Raw genomic sequence first — 23424 nt, 5'->3', positions numbered from 1 at the left:
TGCATTCTATGCATTAAGATAAAAAAACATTTGTGTGTAGCAGCCCCCCCAGCAACCCCTAATTACTTACTTACCTGAGTCCCTTCTTTCTCCAGCGATGTTCACCAATGTCTAAGCCATCTGGGACATTCCTCCTGATTGGTTGAGACACAGCAGCGCCATTGGCTCCTGCGGCTGTCCATCCAAGTCAGTCAGCCAATCAGGGGAGATAGGGGGCAGGACTGGGTTGGGGCTCTGTGTCTGAATGGATACACTGAGTTCTAACTTGGCTCGGGTGCCCCCATAGAAAGTGCTGGCTGAGGAGGCACTCGATGGGAGGGAGGGGCCAAGGGCAGCAAAGAGGGACTCGAGTAGAGGCAGATCGGGGCTGCTCTGTGCAAAACCAACTGCACAGGGGAGGTAAGTATAACATGTTTGTTATTTAAAAAAAAAAAAACTAGACTTTACAAACACTTTAACCACATGCTGACCAGCCGTCGTTGTTGTACAGCCACAGGTCAGCACATTCCTGCAAATCACTGTAGGAATATGGTGGCTCCTTTAAGGAGCCCTAGCAGGCATGCGCCCACTCTACGGCGGGGTACCCAATGCACGTGGCTGGCGGCCACAGTGTCGGCTGCCACCTGCGATCGCGGGTGCGAGAGCCAGGCATCTGTCAATGTAAACAGACAGATCCCCATTCTGACAGGGCAGTTAGAGAGAGATCTGCTGATCCTAGTGATCAGCAATCTCTCTCCTCCTCCAGTCAGCCCAGCCCCCATACAATTAGAAACAGTGACATTTATACAGTAATCAGTGGCTATTTTAAGCTCTGTGCGCTGTATAAATGTCAGTGGTCCCAAAAAAAGTGTCAAAAGTGTCCGATCTGTCCTCCGCAATGTCGCAGTCCTGCTAAAAATCACAGATCACTGCCATTACTAGTAAAAAAAAAAATAATAATAATAAAAATACTATAAATCTATCCCCTATTTTGTAGACACTATAACTTTTGAGCAAACCAATCAGTATACGCTTATTGCATTTTTTTTTAACCAAAAATATGTAAAAGAATACAGATTGGCCTAAACTGATGAAGAAATTCATTTTTTTTTTAAATTGGGATATTTATTATTGCAAAAAGCTTACACCGCATCCAATTCGCAGGACATTTTAAAATACGTTCATCTGAATGAGGCTGGTTCACATATGTGCATTGCATGCACACTCCACATTGCCAAAAATGTGTGCTTTTTCTGGGCATTGCGGTGCAAATTTCAAGCACATCTTCTATGGGCACACATCTGATTCGCAGATGTGTTCCGGTGTGAAAGTGTCGTCAAAGGTCAAGGAATCTGTGGATTGTGTGAAGCTGATCAGACTTGTCAGGGACAAACCTATGATCTACGACACCCGGCATCCTAAATATAAGGACAACATGCTGAAAAAACATGCATGGCTTGAAATTGCCAGAATCATATTGCCAGAATGGAGCATGTGCTCATCCCAAGTTCAGGCTGACAAATGTAAGTTTTTTTTTCACTTTCACTACCTATAGATGCTGTCCTATTGTTTATTTATGTTGTCCATTTTTAGGATTATAAAAAAAAAAAACAACAGCGTGCGGTCCCCCCAAATCCATACCAAGCCACATGCCCTCAAAATGGGGCACATAACGGCGTAAGACAGCGATGAAGGACGACCGGAATTACGCACAATTAGTAAGCTAAGATTAGCTTAGGTTAGCAAAATAATATACACCCCAAATGTGAACAACCTTATTTTTATTTTACTAAACCAAAATGACAAACAATTACATTATTTGGAACAGCCCACTTTCCACTTTGTAAAGGCCAGGATAATATTAGGAAAATGAATACGGACTTTTTCAGATTATATTGAACCCATCTGCCAAGGTACCTCCCCAGCTGGTGACATAAAGAATGTTTGGAATTGCACCCGAATATGTGTACCACTGGTGGTGTCCCTAGTAATATTCCACTGTGCCGCCTCCATGTTATGGCTCAGGGAATCCTCAAAAACATAGCCGTCACGTTCACACACATAGTTGTGCAGTGCACAGGCTGCTTTAACAGCACTGACAGCATGGTCAATACTCAGATTTATGGAAGTATGCATGAATCGCCACTTATTGCAGTGACTTTCAAATGCACATTCCACTACTCGGCATGCCCTAGTGAGCCTATAATTGAAGACTCTTTTTTTCTATGGTCAGCGATCGACTTGAAAAAGATCCAAGCATGTGCTCTCCAAGGGCAAAAGCTTAATTGCCTACAAACACATGTGGGAGGGAAGGCTTAGTTGTTCCGGGCAGGGGAGAATGATTGGGCAAGTGTATTCTCCTGCAGCATTCGCCCAAATGAGGAATGAGAAAAAACACTCGGAGCTGCTGCCATAAGAACCTACATCGATGTAAATAAATTTATAATTGGCGTATGTCACGGGCCATTAAGACCATCGAGAAAAATTTCTTATAGTTAAAATATTGGCTGCCACTAGCTGAAGGCTTGAGGATGCGGATGTGCTTCCCATCGATGGCTCCCAGACAGTTGGGGAAGTTGCAACGCTCCCAGAATAGCTCGGCTACCTTTAACCCATCTTGTTTGTTTGGCTTCTTCGACACCAAATTCTTCAGTTCTTCCCATATGACTATGCACGTTTCATGAATAATGCCACTAATAGTTGACTTGCCAACCTTGTATTCAAAGTGCAGACTTCCAAATTAATTTTGAGTAGCTAGGTACATACCTAAAAGCAAGCATAAAGAACATTAATTTTCAATTGTTTGATTTTCAGTGCACTACTTATAGACAAGGTGGCGCAGCATGCGGGATGCTTACCGAAAATATCTATGCTACCTCAAAGAAATGAGGAATGGCTCGGGGGCAATGGCTAGGGTACCCTATATGTTTGCCGGGGGCTTAGAATTTCTACAACCTATTTTGGAGATGAGGGAGTAAGTTTTCATCTATATCATCAATGTATCTGCAAACCTCTTTGATTAGGCCTTGTTAACTTACACTTTTTTTTGGAAACAGGACACAAGCTAGTTGGGAGGAACAAGATGTTCTGGAGGACCAAGTGGAGGGCCAACTGGAGTCCCAAGATCAGATTGGTTTACAGGAAGACACAGAGGATTTGGCACAAATCCAAATCTGCTCTAATCTGTGGGCAACAAATCCAGAAGAGGAATCTGCAGTGGCAGAGGCTATCCCTAGGCCCTCCTCCGCTCCTGCAGACATTAGTCAGCTAGCCAAAGTGCAACAGAGGCAAGCACCTGTATCGCAACCTGACTTAAGTTAGCGCCTACTTGAAATGTTGAAAACCACGTCTGAGGGGCGTGGCTTAGCAATGGAAGCGTGAGGACGTTTACCCTGGAGCTCTGCATGGGGAAGCCCTGAGAACGGCCCTTTGCACTTCCAGAGAGAGCCAGACTTCATTTCAGGGGATCGTAAGCATCCGCTGGACTTGGGGGTACAGAGGGGTCCCGAGATAACCCATTATTTCCTCCGGCAGCACGCCGCTTCCTCCCCTGCTGCCTCAGCCAAGATGGCGCTGCCACGAGTCCTTCCGGCGAGCGCCGCCGCTCATCTGAAAAAAAGCACTCAGGCGGGAGCTACTGCGAGCGGCGATCAGCTCGCTCAGGATGACAGATCACCCTCTCCTATACTCTCCCCTGTGATACAGGAATCAGAACTGCAGCCCAGCTCCGGTCGTACAGGGTAGACTGCCCCCTCCAGGGAACTACACAATCTGCGCCAACAAGTGGATACAGTGGAGGAGAGGGTCACTGTTCGGGAGTCCTCCACCTCCACTGCCGATGTCCGTATCACCTCCCTTGAAACGGAGCAGTGTGCCTTCTTGTGGAGGTGCAATTGAAGATAGATGACTGAGAGAACAGGAGTAGACGAAACAATCTGCGCCTGTGTGGCATTCCTGAAGCTACCATGGGTCCGGATCTGCGTGCCACTGTTGTGGCCATCCTGAACCAGATTCTCAGAAAACCACCGGCTTCGGAGCTGGAACTGGACAGAGTTCACCATATACCAGGACCCAGAGCACCCTCCACAGTGTCACAAGATCCTACTGCCGTGGACCCTCCATGAGACGTCCTGTGTAGGGTTCATTCCTTCACCATAAAGGAGGAGATCCTGTGCCTGGCCTGGGAAAGAGGCCCAATTGACTTCAATGGCGCACTGGTCCAGATCAACCATGACATTTCCAGGCAAACAAGAGCCATGCAGGGGCTACTGAGACCCCTCCTTGAAGTGATCCATGAAGCTGAAGCCACCTACCGCTGGGGTCACCCTTTTCATCTAATTGTACGACGGCGGGGTGCCGAGTTTTACCTCCGCTCGCCAGACCAACTCCTGGACCTGTTCAGCTTCATCGACAGGCCTGCTGTAAGTGTCCCCAATTGGTTTGACTACCTGTTATCTCAAGAGGCTCTTGGCCCACCCTTGCCTAGGCCGCAACGAGTCCGCCGACCCCATTCATGCGCTACTATCTGGGAGACTGTCAGATCCCACCCGAGGTCCTCCGAGTCCTGATTCTCCTCCCTATCCTGGGGATTGGTAAGATATAATGACTGCTCTGCTATTGACCTCCTGTTCAACTATCCCATTAGTTTCCCAGGTCTCCTAAGCATCTGGATCTTATTTACTCTGATTTCCTTTAACTGCCTTGATGGGCGCCCCTATCTGCCCCTGCTGCTCAAGATACGCATTATACCCCACAGACTACTGGCTCATGGGGGATCCTCTCAACCATATTTGGGGGAACGTATATTGTGCATTATATGTATGTAAACTTCATGTATTAGATATTGGGCCTTAACTGATAATGGGCTGCCATGCCCTGTGCGCCACTCCCCCCCTGCAGGTTTACTTTTGGGTGACCGGTGGGGGCGATGGGTGCACTGAATGGGAGCCTGCAGAAAGGCAGTGGGCTCCTACACTCTCAGCCTCTTTCGCTCAAACAATACCGTCCCCCGATCATGTTGAATCTACCACTCCAGATGGGCGCCCTGGGAGCCTTGTTCTCTGGTTAATGTTTGTGTTTTACGAGCCGACTTCAGGACCGCTAGTCCTTCCCAATCTTCCTTAACATGCTGAAGCAACTGTTTTTTGGAGGGGGGGACTGTGGCCTGTCTGTCAGCTCTCACTGGTCTACAGAAGGTGTAGGTGGTATTGTATTTTATTCTATTAAATGTGCATACATTGCTTCTGCACCTCCCACCATGTTTAGCTATCCTCCGTTTTACATATAACTTCCCCGCAGGACTACGTATGGACCCTCGGTCCTGGTGCACTGGGTCATGCTGCAGGGTGTCTGGGTGATTTCTGACTCCTAATGTTTACCATGGGTCTGAGGCCTCCCCTGATCCACCTGCATCTCCCCGGGACACCACTGCTGTATGGTTGCGGCGGACAGTGTTCTGATGTATAGCTCCAGTTACTGATTACTGATAGTTAAGTTGATGTTATGTTATGTTGGCTCATATGCTACACACATTGTGGTTCTCTGTGGTCTCACCTCATGCATCTCCATTCGTATTGTTTATTCTATCTACTGCCTTATTGCTGCTCGATTTTGAGCAAACCTTAACGCTCCTTCCACCCCTCATTATGGCGGACCCCTCCGTGGACACTCCGAGTGCTCAACAGGGGTCCACAGTAAGTCTACGACAGGAACCATTCACTCCCCTTCTTCCCCTCCCACCCTTCCCTCCCCCTCGCTCCCCCTTCCTTTCCTCCCACCCCTCTCTCTCCCTCCCCTTTTTTCTCCTCTCTTTTCTTCTCCTCTCCCCCCCCCAACTCCCTGCTTTCGCTTGTTCTTCCTCCCCCTGCTACTGTCCCTCTTCCTATCTTTCTTGTTCTTATTTCCCTTTACTACTGACCTCTGCCTGGGGGGAATCCCCTGGTTGGGACCCTCTTGCACATCCATTGACGCTCATCTCCACGCCAGACAACATAATGGGTCTTCTCAAGATCACCTCCCTCAATGTGCGCGGCCTCAATACACCGGAAAAGCACTTGCAGCTCTTAGCTGACCTGCGCAGGGGCCAAGCTCAAGTAGCATTCCTGCAGGAAATGCACTTTCGTGCTGATAACATTCCTAAATTGACCAACGGGACTTTTCCACTGGCATACCATAGCGTCTCTCCAATCTTTAAATCAAAGGGGGTTAGCATCCTACTGGCCAAATCGATACCATGGGTGTTTGAGGCACAGCGGGCAGACGTGCAGGGCCGTTTTATCTTCTTAAAGGGGAGGGTGTCTGATGTGCGGGTCACTTTCGCTAATGTTTACTTCCCCAACGTAGGCCACTCACAGTTCCTGCGGAAACTCCTTCCTGAGCTCCTGGAGTTCTCAGAGGGGATGCTTATTTTCCTCGACATCTCACGCGGCGCTTCCCATCTGTACTTTTCACGTTTAAAACGCCTGAAGGCGGATCTCCATGCCTACACTTAGTGGACCCTTGGCGGCTGCTACATATGCAGGAACGGAACTATACTTTTTTCCCAGGTGCACCACACTTATTCACGGTTAAACTATCTGCTGTTGTCGCATAAGGACCTAACCAGAGTTGTGTCTACATCTATCAATGTCGTATCTTTCTCAGACCATGTGCCAGTCCACCTGACACTTCAGCTGGGATCTGTGTCTCAGCCCCCCCCCATCCTGGAGACTGAACTAAGCCCTGCTTCAGTCGGAGGAAATCCACTCCGAGATACTAAACACATACGGAAGTATTTTGCCATCAATGGGGGATCCGTAACCAACCCTCTAGTGGTCTGGGAGGCCCACAAGATGGTCGTCAGGGGCACATTAAAATAGTAGCCTGCCTTAAACGAGATAGAACCCGATGCACAGAAAAACTCCTCGCCTTGATCCATAGCCTGGAGTGCTCTCACAAGGCAGGTCTTGCACGTGCAACCTTTCAGGACCTCCTCAAGGCCCTGAGGAACTTTGTACGCTTCTGTTTAACAAAACAAAGCAGAAACTGGCTTGGGCGCACCGTACTATGTATGAATTCTCAAATAAACCCGGGTCACTCCTGGCTAGGGCTCTGCAAGGCCCACGTACGAAAACTTATATCCCCCACATTCTGACTTCCATTGGGAAAAAGCTGAATACCTCATCAGATATAGCGAAGGAGTTCCGTTTTTTTTTTTTAAGGTCTTTACAATCTAGGCAGACCCCCATCTGCTGGTCCCCCGCCGGAAGGTAGACATACCCCTCAGTCGTATGTAGCTGCTTCCGGCATGCCATCACTCCCAAGTACTGTACGGGAGGGGTTGGAGGAACCCATCACAGTAACAGAGCTGGGAATGGCTCTAGCCACTTCGGAAACAAAAAAGGCCCCTGGTCCAGATGGCCTGACTCCGGCATATTATAAAACCTTCTTTGACACACTGTCGCAACTCTTAGTCTCTGCCCTCAATACCATCACAGAAGGAAGCTCCATCCCAGTAGATACCTTAAGGGCCTATATTTCCCTTATCCCAAAAGAAGGGAAAGACCCGCTGCAGTGTGGGAGTTACCTTCCGATTGCACTTCTGAATACGGACCTAAAACTCTTTGCCAAAATCCTGACCAACAGACTACTCCCTCATATACCAAGTCTTATCCATAGAGATCAGGCGGGTTTTGTACCGCTACGGGAGCCACGGGGTATTACCATCCGAGTGGTAAATCTGATCCACGTGGCCAGGACTTCTAAACGGGCTCTTCTCCTGCTGTCTACCAATGCGGAGAAGGCCCTCGACCGTGTGGATTGGTCTTTCATACGGGCTACTCTAGAACACATAGGCCTCCGATCATCCATGTTGAAGTGGATACTGTCCCTCTATAAACAACCCACTGCAGCGGTTAAAGTCAACGAGACGAGGTCGGACTTTTTTAACATCTGTAATGGCACCTGGCAGGGATGCCCCTTGTCCCCTCTGATCTTTATTCTATCATTAGAGCCCCTCCTGTGTAGAATAAGGAATATGGTACTCTTTCTCTTTTTCAAATCAACCTAACCAAATCCTCCATCCTTAATATAACGGTAGACAGAAACATTGTCCAACGTTTGCAATCGGCTTTTTCGCTGAGATGTGCGACCAACCTCATCCGTTACCTGGGAGTCGACATTACTCCGGATCCTGACGATTTATACTCGGCAAACTTTGCCCCGCTACTCCTTCGCCTCAAGACGGACCTCCTGCACTGGCATTCTCTCACGCTTACGTGGTTTGGTAGATGCAATGCCCTCAAGATGACCCTGTTGCCGAGGGTTCTATACTTGATGCAGGCACTTCCCATCCATCTACCCTCAGCTTTTTTCAAACGAATTGACTCTATGTTTCGTGCATTCGTCTGGTCCCATCGCAAACCACGTATTAGACTTCAACTCCTTTACCTAGCGAAAAGTAGGGGCGGGGTCGGCCTCCCAGACATGAAAGCCTATTACAGGGAGGTTCACCTCACCAGGTTAGTGGACTGGCACTGCCATGCAGAGGCAAAACACTGGGTAGCCATGGAAGTGGAGGACTTCAGAGATACGGTCAAGAGCTGGCCTTGGATCACCACACCTCTGTTGAGGGATCTCGTGGAGCACCCTACACTAGGCAGCACTTTATCAGTGGCCAGAGGTGCCTTTCGGCACTCCTCTGTGTCCCCGTTGCCCTCCCCCATGGTGCCGGTTCTGGGCAATCCGGAATTCGCACCTGGCTTGCAGAACCCCATCTTAAACGACTGGCAATGGGCACTCGACTCCGCCTATGCGACTTCTTAGGGCCTAATGGCCAGCTTTCCTCAGAAGCTGGGGCATCAGCGATGGACCCTCCCCTGGATTCCTGAAGCGGCTTACAGCTGCGCAATTATTTGCGCAGCTGCTGACAACTCACTGAATTAGAGCTCATCTGTCATCGTGGAGAACCAGTGCGGCACTGTCTCTCGCTTATCTACTCCTCCTTGACCCAACCAGTGGAAGGGTATATCCCCCCCGTTTCTCAATAAGTGGAAGGCGGAACTCGGAACCCAATTCACTGACACACAGAGGAAGAAGATTCTCCACTTAAAATTAAAAAAAAAAAAAAATAGGAAGTTTCCCCAGGGGTTTTTTTGCAGCAGAGAATTTGTACAAAAAGTAGTTAAAGCGGGGTTCCACCCAAATTTTGAACATTATCTCTATGCATTCTCTTCCTTGCCTAGATGCTGACATGCTGTGTAAAAAAATTTAAATTGCCGTAATTACCTTTTTTTTTCTAATCTTCTTAGCACTTCCTGGTTTTCCTCCCATGGGAGTAGGTGTGTTTCTAGCCCCTCCCAGACCTCCCACAGTTCCCTGGGAGCTAGTCTCAGGCTTCCCAGCATGCATTGTGCAACAGCGTCATCACAACATCTCGGTGAATGCTGGGAGCACAGCATTCACCGCATCCAGGAAATACATGCTTGTGGGCTTCAAATGCCCACAATGAAGATGGAAACCGCCTTCAGTGAATTTTATAAGTTATTCTTTACAACAAAATCGGACACAGGCGGACTTATTACACAGAACATGTGAGTAGATAATCATGAGAAGAAAAGTTTGTGAATGAACTCCAAAAAAAAAAACGATAGATAGGTGGACCCCCGCTTTAATGTAAAAAATCATTTATTTAATAGACAATAATTATTTTAAATGAAAAATAATAAATCATCCATATAGGTAGTGCGACACAAAAACAAACATGGAACATCACTCATAGCAAGGAACACTCTATTTACAAGCATGGTTTGCCAATTGTATTTATGATGTATGTATCCACATGAAAAACCCCGATGCATTTCGACCCTTGCGATTTTTCGGTCTCTTCAGGGGGATTTATATTCTAGGAAAATATCAAAGTATCTAATTAAAGTCATTAAACAATATAAAAAATGTGTAAGTATAGCATTTCAAATTGAGCAAAATTATATCTCCATACACAAAGAGGTATGGTTACCAATGGGTGGATGAAGACATGAAGATGTATCGCACAAACTAGCACTGCAGGATTGTAGATGTCCAAAGATCCCATCGCTGCCGCACATCCCCCCCCGCGTCCTCCGGGTGGGCGCATAGTCCACCAAGCTTGCAGGGGGCCACGTTCTAGGACCTGGAGAGGAGGAATGGGGGGTAAAACACCTGCAGATGGACATGCAAAGACTTTTTGTAAGTAGTCGTTTAGATAATATTCGAGTTCGAGTCGAACCCATGTTCGACTCGAACATCGCCTGTTCGACCGTTCGTCGAATTGCGAATGTTATGGGCCGTTCGCACGAAAAATTCAAGTGGCGCGCCACGGCCCATAATTCACTGCAGCATTGCAGTGCATTGCTGGCTGATGATTGGCCAAGCATGCACTGCTTGGCCAATCACAGCGCCGTCTGTACGGAGAGCTGTAATTGGCCAAAGCTAGGATGGCTTTGGCCAATTATGGCTCAGGGGGTTTAGTACACGCCCCACACTATATAAGGCCGCCTGTGTGGCGGCCTTGTGTAGTGTGTTGCGGCGGCGGAGAGAGATAGACAGAGAGACAGAGTCATTTGATTTAAGTTAGATTAGTTAGAGTAGGCAGGCGAGTCAGTTAGCTGCACTTACAGTGTATTGTGTATATATATGCATCCTAGGTGTTGTGTGTATATATATAAATATATATATATATATACACACTGTATTCAGTTTAGCTAGATCCGTTCCTGTTATTCTCTTCCTACTGACAGGCAGGTAGGTTTTTACAGTATTTACAGTATTTACAGTTAGTGTACTGTGTCCTCTGCACAGTGTGCACCTAAAGCTATCTGAAGAAAATTGCTGGTGTTCTTCTGATCCTATTAGTACCACAGGCGGGCAGCTACAGTATTTACAGTTAGTTTACTGTGTCCTCTGCACAGTGTGCACCTAAATCTACCTGAAGAAAATTGGTGGTGTTCTGATTCTATTAGTACCACAGGCAGGCAGCTGCAGTATGTATAGTTAGTGCACCGTGTCCTCTGCACAGTGTGCACCTAAAGCTACTTGAAGACAATTGCTGTTGTTCTGATCCTATTAATGCCACAGGCAGGCAACTGCAGTATTTACAGTTAGTGTACTGTGTCCTCTGCACAGTGTGCACCTAAATCTACCTGAAGAAAATTGGTGGTGTTCTTCTGATCCTATTAGTACCACAGGCAGGCAGCTGCAGTATTTACAGTTAGTGTACCGTGTCCTCTGCACAGTGTGCACCTAAAGCTACCTGAAGACAGTTGCTGGTGTTCTTCTGATCCTATCAGTACCACAGGCAGGCAGCTGCAGTTTTTACAGTTAGTGTACTTTGTCCTCTGCATGTGTGCACCTAAAGCTACATGAAGACAATTGCTGGTGTTCTTCTGATCTTATTAGCACCACAGGCAGGCAGCTGCAGTATTTACAGTTAGTTTACAGCGTCCTCTGCACAGTGTGCACCTAAATCTACCTGAAGAAAATTGCTGGTGTCCTTCTGATCCTTTTAGTATCACAGGCAGGCAGCTGCAGTATTTACAGTTCGTGTCCTGTGTCCTCTGCACAGTGTGCACCTAAAGGTACCTGAAGACAATTGCTGTTGTTCTGATCCTATTAATACCACAGGCAGGCAGCTGCAGTATTTACAGTTAGTGTACTGTGTCCTCTGCACAGTGCGCACCTAAAGCTACCTGAAGACAATTGCTGTTATTCTGATCATATTAATGCCACAGGCAGGCAACTGCAGTATTTACAGTTAGTGTACTGTGTCCTCTGCATAGTGTGCACCTAAATCTACCTGGAGAAAATTGGTGGTGTTCTTCTGATCCTATTAGTACCACAGGCAGGCAGCTGCAGTATTTGCAGTTAGTGTACTGTGTCCTCTGCACAGTGTGCACCTAAAGCTACCTGAATAAAATTGGTGGTGTTCTTCTGATCCTATTAGTACCACAGGCAGGCAGCTGCAGTATTTACAGTTAGTGTACTGTGTCCTCTGCACAGTGTGCACCTAAAGCTACCTGAAGACAATTGCTGGTGTTCTTCTGATCCTATCAGTACCACAGGCAGGCAGCTGCAGTTTTCTCTCCTTGCTCCTCATCAGCTGGGATCTCCAACCCCACTATACCTTCAGTCCTCTCTGAAACCTGCACTGAGAGGAATGAAGGTGTAGAATTAGGTGTGTCACAGCCAAGTACTTGCAGGCAATCTGCTATCGGTACACCAACGTCAGATAGTACCAGGCAAATTTCCCTGCCCCAGCTGCTGCACCGCCGAGAGAAGTTCGCTCCCAGCCATTCACATGCCCAGCGGTTGAATACTAGCTTGGCTAAATTGCTAGCACTTCAACTGCTGCTTTTTCAGTTGGTAGACTCTGCCCCCTTCCGTGAGTTTGTGGAATGTGCGGTACCTCAGTGGCAGGTTCCCAAACGCCACTTTTTCCGACGGAAGGCGATTGTGGCTCTCTACCGATATGTGGAAGGCAATGTCTTGGCCTCGCTGGACAGGGCGGTCAGCGGTAAGGTGCATATTACCTCTGACTCATGGTCCAGCAGGCATGGAGAGGGATGTTACCTATCTTTCACCGCGCACTGGGTGACTCTTCTGGCAGCTGGGAAGGATGCAGGACAGGTTGCAGTAGTGTTGGAGGTTGTTCCGCCACCACGGCTCCAAAATTCTATTAGTGGTGATTCTGCCACACCTCTCTCCTCCACCCCCTCCTCTTCTTCTTCCTCCATGGCCTCTTCCTGTGCTGATTTGTCCTCGGAACCAGCGGTGCTCCATAGGCGTTCAAGGAGTTACACAAGCATGCAGGCAAAAAGATGCCATGCGGTGCTTGAGCTGGTGTGCTTGGGGGACAGGAGCCACACTGGGGAAGAGATTCTGTCAGCTCTGCAGGGGCAGGTTCAGAGGTGGTTGATGCCACGCCAGGTATGGTGGTTTGCGACAATGGCACTAACCTCCTCTCCGCCCTTCGACAGGGACAACTGACCCATGTGCCCTGTTTGGCTCACGTCCTTAACTTGGTGGTGCAGTGGTTCTTGGGCAAGTACCTGGGCTTACAGGATGTCCTGAGGCAGGCCAGGAAAGTCTGTGTGCATTTCCACAGGTCATATAATGCCAGTGCTCGGCTGGCTGACCTCCAAAAGGAATTTAACCTGCCCAAGAACCCATGCTGCAGCGGCTGCACACGCAGCAGAGGGCCATCAACGAGTACCTATGCAACTATGGCACCAGGACAGGGTCAGGGAAGCTTGGTTTTTTTCCTACGCCAGTGGGCTATGATCAGGGATGCATGCACTGTCCTATCACCATTTTAGAAGGCCACGAGGATGTTGAGCAGTGACAGTGCATGCATCAGTGACACTGTCCCTCTTGTTCACCGTTGTAGAAGACACTGCATGGAATAATGGACAGGGCACTTGAGGCAGAACAGAGGGAGGAAGAGGAGGACTTCCTTACCTCTCAAGGCCCCCTTTATCCAGACAGTGTTCCTGCGTGCCCGCCGATCACACAGGAAGAGGACGAGGAGGAGGAGGATGAGGAGGAGGATTTTGTCAGCATGGAGGTGGAGCCTGGCACTCAGTATCAGCAGCAGTCTTCAAGGGATCATTTACAGTCTGAAGAAACCCATGAACCCTGCAGATCATGTCATCCTTAGTGACCCAGAGGACTCTGGACTGAATGCCTCAGTAAACCTACGCTGCATGGCCTCCCTGATCCTGCAAAGCCTGCAGAAGGATCCTCGTATTCATGGTATCAAGGGGATTGATGATTACTGGCTGGTAACCCTCCTTGATCCACATTACAAGGGTAAGGTTGCGGACCTTATCTTGCCGTCGCAGAGGGAGCAAAGGATGAAATATCTTCGGGACGCCTTGCAGAAAGGTTTGTGCAATGAGTTTCCAGAGCCTGGGAGGTTACAATTTCCTCGTCCTCCTGGACAACGTGTTGCTGAGGCTTCGGTCAGTCACAGAAGGAGTGGTGGAGAAGGTGGCCGTCTGACCGATGCGTTCAGACAATTTTTTAGTCCGCAGCCCCAAGGTCTGATTGGTTCCAGCAACCATCGCCAGCATCTGATTCACATGGTGCAGGATTACCTAGGGGCAAGATCAGACTTGGACACCTTTCCCACTGAAAATCCTCTGGGTTACTGGGTCTTGAGGATGGATCACTGGCCAGAGCTTGCACAGTATGCAATTGAGCTACTGGCCTGTCCTGCATCCAGCGTTCTTTTGGAACGCACATTCAGTGCTGCTGGAGGCTTTGTAACCGATCACAGGGTGCGCCTGTCCACCAAATCGGTCGATTGACTGACCTTCATAAAAATGAATCAGTCTTGGATCACCAGCTACCAAGCACCTGATGCTGATGTAACCGATTGATTTTTTTTTAATGTGAGATCCCTTCAAGACTGCCTATGCTGATGCTGAGTGACTATCCTGTTATGCTGAGTGACAATCCTCTTCCTCCTCAATTACCATGCTGATAGCTTGTAAGAACATTTTTGGTTCTGGCCACTGCCACCAGTGGCCAAGGCCCAATTTTTCTGCCCCTGTTTAACAGGGGGCGTGTAATTACAATTTTTGATGCAATACTTTGCAGCAGGGCTCATTCCTGCGCTCCAACTATAGTATCTGTGAGGGGTTGCAGTGTTGTGGCACCAGCACCAGTGCCCAATTTTTCAGCCCTTGTTTAACAGGGGCATATAATTAAATTTTTTGCTGCAATACTTTGCAGCAGGGCTCATTCCTGCGCTCCAACTAGAGTATCTGTGAGGGGTTGCAGTGTTGTGGCACCAGCACCAGTGCCCAAGGCCCAAATTTTCAGCCCCTGTTTAACAGGGGCGTATAATTACAATTTTTGATGCAATAATTGGTAGCAGGGCTCATTCCTGCGCTCCAACTATAGCATCTGTGAGGGGTTGCAGTGTTGTGGCACCAGTGCCTAAGGCCCAATTTTTCTGCCCCTGTTTAACAGGGACATGTAATTACAATTCTTGATCTAATATTTCACATCAGGGCCCATTCCTGCGCCCACCAATAGTAACTGTGAGGGCTTACAGTGTTGTAGCAACACCACCACCAAAGGCCCAATTTTTCTACCACTGTTCAACAATGGCATGTAATTACAATTCTTGATCTAATATTTCACAGCAGGGCCCGTTCCTGCGCCCACCAAGAGTAACTGTGAGGGCTTACAGTGTTATGGCAACACCAACACCTAAGGCCCCAATTTCTGCAGAGTATACAGGGAAGCCCCTACTTTCAAACATCCAACTTACAAATGACTCCTACTTGCAAACGGAAGGAGACAACAGGAAGTGAAATGAAATCTACCCCTAGGAAGGGAAATTCTCTCCTGTAAGAGTTAATATGGGAAAAACGTGTCTCCTCTTCACTGATGCTTTATCACCAATCCTTGTTTCACTAAAAACCCCAAATGTTCAAAAAACATTTGTCATTGGGACAGAAAGTGAGGTGAAATCTTTTGAAGAGGTGCACAGACAGCAAAACAAATGTTACAGGGGTGATAACCCTTCCCTATGTTTTCCAAAAAGCTTAAAAATAGATTTTTTGGCTGGAGCTACACTTTAAAAATGTACCAGTTCAAAATTACAAACAGATTCTACTTAACAACAAACCTACAGTCCCTGTCTTGTTTGCACCGCCTGTATACTGCTGTTCAGAGTAAATAGGGCCTGGGGGCCTCACGCCTTTCCTTTTTTTAATTTGGGTGCGGGGTTCTCCTTAATATCCATGCAAGACCCAAAGGGCCTGGTTATGGACTGGGGGGGTACCCATGCCGTTTGTCTCACTAATTTTCATCCATATTGCCGGGACCTGACATTACATTAAAGCCGCAAGCAGTTTTAAATGACTTTTTTTCCTTTGAAAATGTCATTTTGTGCAGGGACTGTTCTAAGCACGGGAAACACGCGCCCCTTTACAGGCATACTATAGACACACCCTGGGTATGATATTTAAAGGAATATTTCACCTTTTTTTCACTTTAAGCATCATTAAAATCACTGCTCCCGAAAAAACGGACGTTTTTAAAACTTTTTTTTGCATTGATACATGTCCCCTGGGGCAGGACCCGGGTCCCCAAACCCTTTTTAGGACAATAACTTGCATATTAGCCTTTAAAATTAGCACTTTTGATTTCGAACGTTCGCGTCCCATAGACATTAATGGGGTTCTAAAGTTCGCGCAAACTTGCGTTCCATTCGCAGGTTCTGGTGCGAACCGAACCGGGGAGTGTTCAGCTCATCCCTAATAGTAGGTAATGTTGAATTAAGACAATAGGCCATCCAGTTCAACCTGTGTAGGTGTATGTGTGTCAGTGTTGATAATCATTTCCCATATCCCTGTATATTGTGTTCACTAAGATGAACGTCCAAGAGTACTTTAAAAATATCAATACTCCCTGCTGACACCACCTGTTGTGGAGGACAGTTCCATATCCTTATCGCCCCAACAGTGAAAACTCCCCTATGCAGCTTAAGGTTAAACTGCTTCTTCTCCAATCTCATTGTCTGGCCCTGTGTCTTCTTACTCTCTCTGAGAGTGAAAGTTTCCTTCCTGCGCTGGGATCACCATTGAGGTATTTGTATACTGCTATCATATCTCCTGTCAAGCATCTCTTCTCCAGGGAGAACAAATTCAGTGCTTGCGGTCATTCCTCATAATTGAGGTCCTCCAATCAGGCCTAACAATTTAGTTGCCCTTCTCTGGACTCTCTCCAGCTCCACCACATCCTTCTTGAGGACTGGTGACAAGAACTGGATGGAATACTCCAGATGTGGCCCGGACCAGAGATTTATCAAGTGGCAGGATAATTGTTTTATATCTGGAGTAAATTCCCTTTTTTCTACAAGTTAATAGTATGCTGGCTTTGCTTGCTGCAGCTTGACATTGCCTGCTCTTGCTCAGTCTGTTTTCTACCAGGAACCCCAGATCTATGCCTATCCTTGATTCCCCCAGAGGTTCTCCCACTAGTGAATAGTTTGCATTTATATTATTAGCCCCCAAGTGCATTACTTTACATTTTTCAACATTAAACCTCATTTGCCATGTAGTTGCCCACCCCATTATTTTATTCTGGTCTTTCTGTAAAATTTCTATATCCTGATGTGAAGTTATTGCCCTGCTTATTTTTGTGTCATCCGCAAAAACTGTGATTGGGCTATCTATACCGAACTCTATATCAGTTATGAATACATTAACCAGTTTTCTATCCATGAAAAAACTGAATGGTTTATGCCTGCACTCAGTTTGTAGATTAAGCGTTTATGGGGAAATGTATTGAATGCTTTTGCAAAATCCAGATATGCTACATCCACCGGCCTTCCCTTATCTAGATGGCAGCTCGCTTCCTCATAAAATGTTAACAGATTGGTCTGGCAGGAACGATCCTTCGTAAAACCATGCTGATTTCTGCTGATACTGTTTTCATCAGCAAATTCTTATATAGTCTTATATAGTCCCTTATCATCCTCTCAAATAGTTTACATACTATTGATCTTAGGCTGACTGGCCTGTAGTTTCCCAATATATGTCTCCGCCCTTTTTGGAATATTGCTACCACATGGTCTTTTCTCTAATCAGCCGGTACCATTCCTGTCAATATGCTGTCTATAAAGATTAGGAACAATGGTCTGGCTATAACCTGACTGAGTTCTTTGAGGACCCTCAGGTGTAGGCCATCCAGTCCTGGTGATTTATTTGTGTTAAGCTTTTCTAGTCTTTTCAGGACAAAGGTTTCTGTTAACCACAATGGTACATCCTGCAATGTTTTACTAACAATACAGTTGTGATCGGTATACCCCTCCTTTTCCTGTGTAAAAACCGAGGAGAAGAAAGCATTTAGTGCATACAGTTGCCTTCTCTGTGTCATCTGTAACCATCCGCCCTTCATCGTCTTTTATGTGGCCAATGTCCTCTGACCTCACTTTTTTACTGTTAATATATCTAAAAAAATGTTTTTTTTTTACTCTCCTCCGTGATATGTCTCTCATAGACTTTTTTAGCCTCCCTGATTGCGTTTTTACACTTCTTATTGCGTTCATTGTAGGGCTGAAATGCTGACGATGACCCATCCCCTTTATAGTTTTTAAAGGCAATTTTGTTTCTCTTTAATAAGACTTTTAACGTTACGGTTTAGCCTCCTGGGTTTAACCTTCGCTCTTCTATATTTATTGCCCATTGGAATGCACTGTGTGATATCTTTGTTTAACATGTTCCTAAAGCATTCCTATTTTTCTTCCATGTTCAATGTTTCTAGGATTTGGTCCCACTTGATGTCTTGTAGAATTAATCGCAGTTCAGAAAAGTATGCTTGTTTGAAATGTAGTGTTTTTGTACTATCCTTGTGCCTCCTTTTTCTATAGTTTACGCTAAATGTGATCATCCTGTGATCGCTAGATCCAAACTTGTCCCCTATTTCCACATCTGTGATCAGATTTGAATCATTTGTAATTAATAGATCTAGTAATTCTTTCTAGTTGGGGAATCCACCAATTGGGACATGAAGTTGTCCTGTAAGACATTTAAGAAATGACAGGCCTTTAATGAGTGCGCTGTCCCCTCTGCCCAGTCAATATCGGGATAGTTGAAGTCCCCCATTATGTTGACATTTTCCTGCCCCACTGCTATTTCTAACTGTAACCCTCCTTCAGGTTAGGGGGCCTGGAACATACCCCCATTATTAATTTCCCACTTGCTTCTTCGCTGAGTTCCACCCATACAGATTCCACCCCCCCCCCGCCCTGTTTACAGTGTCATTCCTCTCTACCACCCGTAAATCATTCTTGATATATAGACATACCTCTTCCCCTCTTCTACCCTCCCTGTCCCTCCGATACAATGAATACTCCTTGATATTTGCCAGCCAGTCGTGTGAGTTGTCAAACCAAGTTTCTGTTATTCCCACAAAGTCTAAGTCCTCCTCTTGTAACAGCAGCTCCAGTTCCTCCATTTTGTTAGATAGGCTCCTGGCATTTGTGTATACGCTTCTCAATATTGTGTGGGTGCATATTATTTTCTCCTTATGTTTTCTCAGGCTTAGTTTTTGATTTGTCTGATCATTTACCCGGGGATTAGATGTTATGAATATATTAGCACTATTGCCTCCACTAGTACCCTCTGTATCTGCTCACTGCCAGCTATCACTTCCTCTAAACCCTCCTCCTCAACACCTAGTTTAAATGCCTACTTTTTTTCCCCAACACAGCTGCACCCTCCCCATTAAGGCGCAGCCTGCCCTTACTAAAGTGTCGGTAACTGACTGAGAAGTCAACTCAGTTCTCCAGGAACCCAGAACCCTCTTTCCTACACCAGTTCCTCAGCCACCTGTTAAGTTCCCTAAGCTCCTCCTGCCTCTCTGGTGTGGCTCGAGGCACAGGTAGTATTTCTGAGAAAACCACCATGGAAGTCCTCCTCTTCATTCTATTCCCTAAGTCCCGATATAATTTTTTAGGATGCTCCAGCTTCCTCTTATTTTGTTGTTGGTACCAAAGTGTACAATGACAGCTTGGACCTCCCCAGCCCCTCCCAATAATATGCCCATCCGATCCGCGACATGCTGAACCAGAGCGCCCAGTAAACAACATACTGTTTAGAGATCACGGTCTTTGAGACAGATTTCTCTATCTGCCCTTCTAATAATTGACTCCCCTACCACCAATACCTGTCTAACCTTGCCTGCATCATTGCCCCCATCATTACCAAAGCAGTCAATCCCCTGGCTGCTAGGGGAGGACGCCTGCTACAGCACTGACACCCTTGAGCTAATATCCCCAACATCAGACAACTTGGCATATTTGTGGGGGTGTACCAACTCAGTACTAGCCTCCCTAGTGCTCTTCCATCTACCCCTCCTTCTATCTGTCACCCAGCTACCTACCTCTGGCTCCTGTGCTTCCATGTCTCCACCCTCCTCTACACTGGCCCCCACCAGCACTTGCTGGGTAATGTCCAAACTCCTTTCCAGGTTTTCAATGCTGCGCAGAGTTGCCACCTCGTTTCTTAAATCCAGGATCTGGGCTTCCTGAGAAACAACTCGCTCACATCTCGCACAGCAGTACGCGTCCTTGACAGCCCTTCAAGGAACGCATACATGGAGCAAGATGAGCACTGAGTTGCATCACCAATCCTGTTGGACATTTTACCCGTTACTCTAATGGGGATAATAAAGAAAGAGTTGCTATTGGTACTCTACCCTACTCCAAGTGCTACAACTACTCCAAGTTTAGCACAGTCACACTCAGCACCCCGGGTTGCTCCCAGCACTCTGCATCACTCTCAGCACTCTGCGTCAATCGCAGCACCCCGCATCACTCACAGCACCCCCGCATCACTCACCGCACTGCTGGTACTCTGAATTACTACAAAATACTTCTCCCAGAACTCTAAGCTACTATATTATGCAAATAATACTCACAGTACCCAAGTTACTATATTATGCAATTACTCCCAGTACCCAAGTTATTAAACTATGCAATAACTCTCAGTGTCCAAGTTACTATACTATGCAACTACTCCAAGTTACTATATTATGCAAATAATACTCCCAGTACCCAAGTTACTATACTATGCAATTACTCCTAGTACTCCAAGTTATTATATTATGCAAATACTCCAAGTACCCAAGTTACCATACTATGCAATTACTCCCAGTACTCCAAGTTATTATATTATGCAAATAGTAATACTCCCAGTACCCAAGTTACTTTATTATAAAACTAATACCTCCAGTACTTCAAGTTACTATATTATTGCAAAATTACTCCCAGTACTCCAAGTTACTATGTTGCACAATGTAATAATCCCAGTACCCACATTACTGTACTATGTGTCCCTCTGTCAGATGCTGGCTGTCTCCTGCACTCGGCTGTCAGTGCCCCTGCTCCCGGGCTGTTCCCCTGTCAGTGTTCCCGCCTCATTTCCCACCCCAGTTCCCACCTTGGTCTACCTCCTCCGGCACAATCCTTCCTCTGCTCACACTCAGGATCTCTACTTTGACGGCCAGCTCTCCTTACCTGCCGCCGCTTCCAAACTGCCTCTGCCTTCCTGCTCACCTCTGACCAGCTGCAGCGTCTCTCAGTGTCTCATGCTCCTCCTCTCAGTGTCCCGTGCTCCTCCTCTCAGCGCCTGCTGGAGATTTATTTCAAGCATCAACTACCCTTTCAGTAAGAATCATACTTTCTAAGATTAGTCCAATTTAGGTAATTCTAACTTTGGCTACTTTAAAGCAGAACTCCGGGCAAAACTTTTTCCCCCATGCAGTGGGGCTGTGCCCACACCGCATAGGTTAACTGCTTGTTTTTGTCGAGGGGATTGCACAGGAGAGATATATTTACCTAATCTGCCGATCCTCTCAATGTAAGGATGGTCCCTGATGCTCCTGTCCCCCTCCCTGTAGTCCAGTGATCTTGTGTGGTGGACTGTTCCTGATTTCATCATGCCCATAGATCAGCTCTGGACATGAGGACGGCAGGAACAGTTCACTACTGGACATGGAGGAGCACAGTTTTCCAGAAGATCTGCGGATCAGGTGAGTATATACTTTCTGTTCACCCCTAGACAAAACGAGCAGTTAGCCCATGCAATGTAAGCACAGCCCTACTGCATGGGGGAAAAAAAAAATCCCGGAGTTCTTCTTTAACAATCTGCTTGTATATAGTTAGTAAGGTTGAATAAAGACGCCGGTCCATTCGGTTCAACGTGTGTGTGTTTGTGTGTATTTATGTCTCTACCACTTCCCATATCCATGTATATTGTGTGCAATAAGATGCCGTCTAAAAATTTTTTTAACTAGCAACTCTTCCCACTGAAACCACCAATTGTGGAAGGGAGTTCCACATCCTCACCACTCTAAAATAAAAAAAACCCTAATGCAGTTTAAAGTTAAATAGCTTCTCATTCAACTTCATTCAGTGGCCACATATCTTTGTGAGCGACCTAGACTGAATACTTTCCTCTCAGTGCTGGAATCACCATTAAGATATTTGTACATAGTTATCATATCCCCTCTTAAGCATATCTTCCTTCAGAGAGATATGGTAATGTTGTAGCCATTTCTCATAAGTAAGATCCTCCAGCCCTCATATTAGTTTTGTTGCTCTTCTCTGGACTCTCTCCAGTTCCAGCACATCCCTCCTAAAGACTGGAGACCAGAACTGAACAGCATACTCAAGATGTGGTGGAACCAGAGTTTTGGAAAGTAGTAGAATTATAGTCTTATGTCTTAAGTAAATACCCTTTTTAATGCATGCTAATATCCTGCTGGCTTTGCTTGCTGCAGCTTGGCATTGCATGATATTGCTGAGTCTGTCTTCTACCAGGACCCCCAGATCTTTCTCCATCCTTGATTCCCCCCACAGGTTCTCCCCCTAGAATGTAACTTCCATTCATATTTTTAGCCACCAAATGCATTACATTTTCATACATTGAACCTCATTTGCCATGTGTTTTCCCATCCCTCTTTTTTATCAAGGTCTTCTCGAGTTGCCATAGCCTATTGTGAAGTTATTGTCCTGCTTTGTATCATTGGCAAATTTATAAAGAAGTTAAATAGGATTGGTCCCAGGACAGAGCCCTAGGGTACTCTACTTAAACACCACCCTCTGGACACGCCCCTGTAACTAGCTTTCTATCCAGGTACATACTCAATTATCAAGGTCAACAGACCTCAATTTGTGGATTAAGCGTTTATGGGGTACCGTGTCAAATGCTTTGGCAAGTCTAGATACATCGACGAGCCGTCCTTTATGAATATTACTGCACACTTCCTCATTGAATGCTGGAGACTACTTATGATACTATTCATATTTGCAAAATCTTGGTTATAGTCCCTTATCATCCCCTCCAATAGTTTACAGACTATTGATACAAGACTGGCTGGCCAGTAGGCTCCTGGTATGTATCTCGGCCCATCCTTAAATAGTCTTACCACATTTCCTTAAAGATTAAGAATAACATATGGTATTGTTACTGCAGATTCACACATAATTATTGCCAGTTTACAGATAACCAAACTGTAGGGAATTAAAGTAGATCTCTAGGTTTTGGTGAAGTTTAAATAGATTGTTTGAATCAAGCTGGTTCAAATAAACTGTTTACTTCACGAATAGATGCAGCAGATGTGAGTACAGTATAAATGCAATCTTGTCTCAGATGCCTACAGTATACAGCTCTGTGTTCCAGCAGTGGGATGGGAACTTCCCATTCCACTACGCAAACAAATTTAAGTTGGACTGAGCGCTGGTTGATCTTTCACAAGGAGCTTTATTTTCTAAGAATACAAAGGTTCTTCTGATTGGCAAAGATCATGACATCATCTGCCCACCTCTCTGCCTCAGACAATCAGAGGAAGCATTGGATTCATTCAGAAAATACAAAGCTCCCTGTGAAGCAGCTCTCAGCCCAACTCAAG

This window comes from Aquarana catesbeiana, linkage group LG02, assembly GCF_042186555.1.
Source record: "Aquarana catesbeiana isolate 2022-GZ linkage group LG02, ASM4218655v1, whole genome shotgun sequence".
Lineage (NCBI taxonomy): Eukaryota > Metazoa > Chordata > Amphibia > Anura > Ranidae > Aquarana > Aquarana catesbeiana.
The sequence above is the reverse complement of the archived record's forward strand: the minus strand, read 5'-3'. Positions refer to the sequence as shown.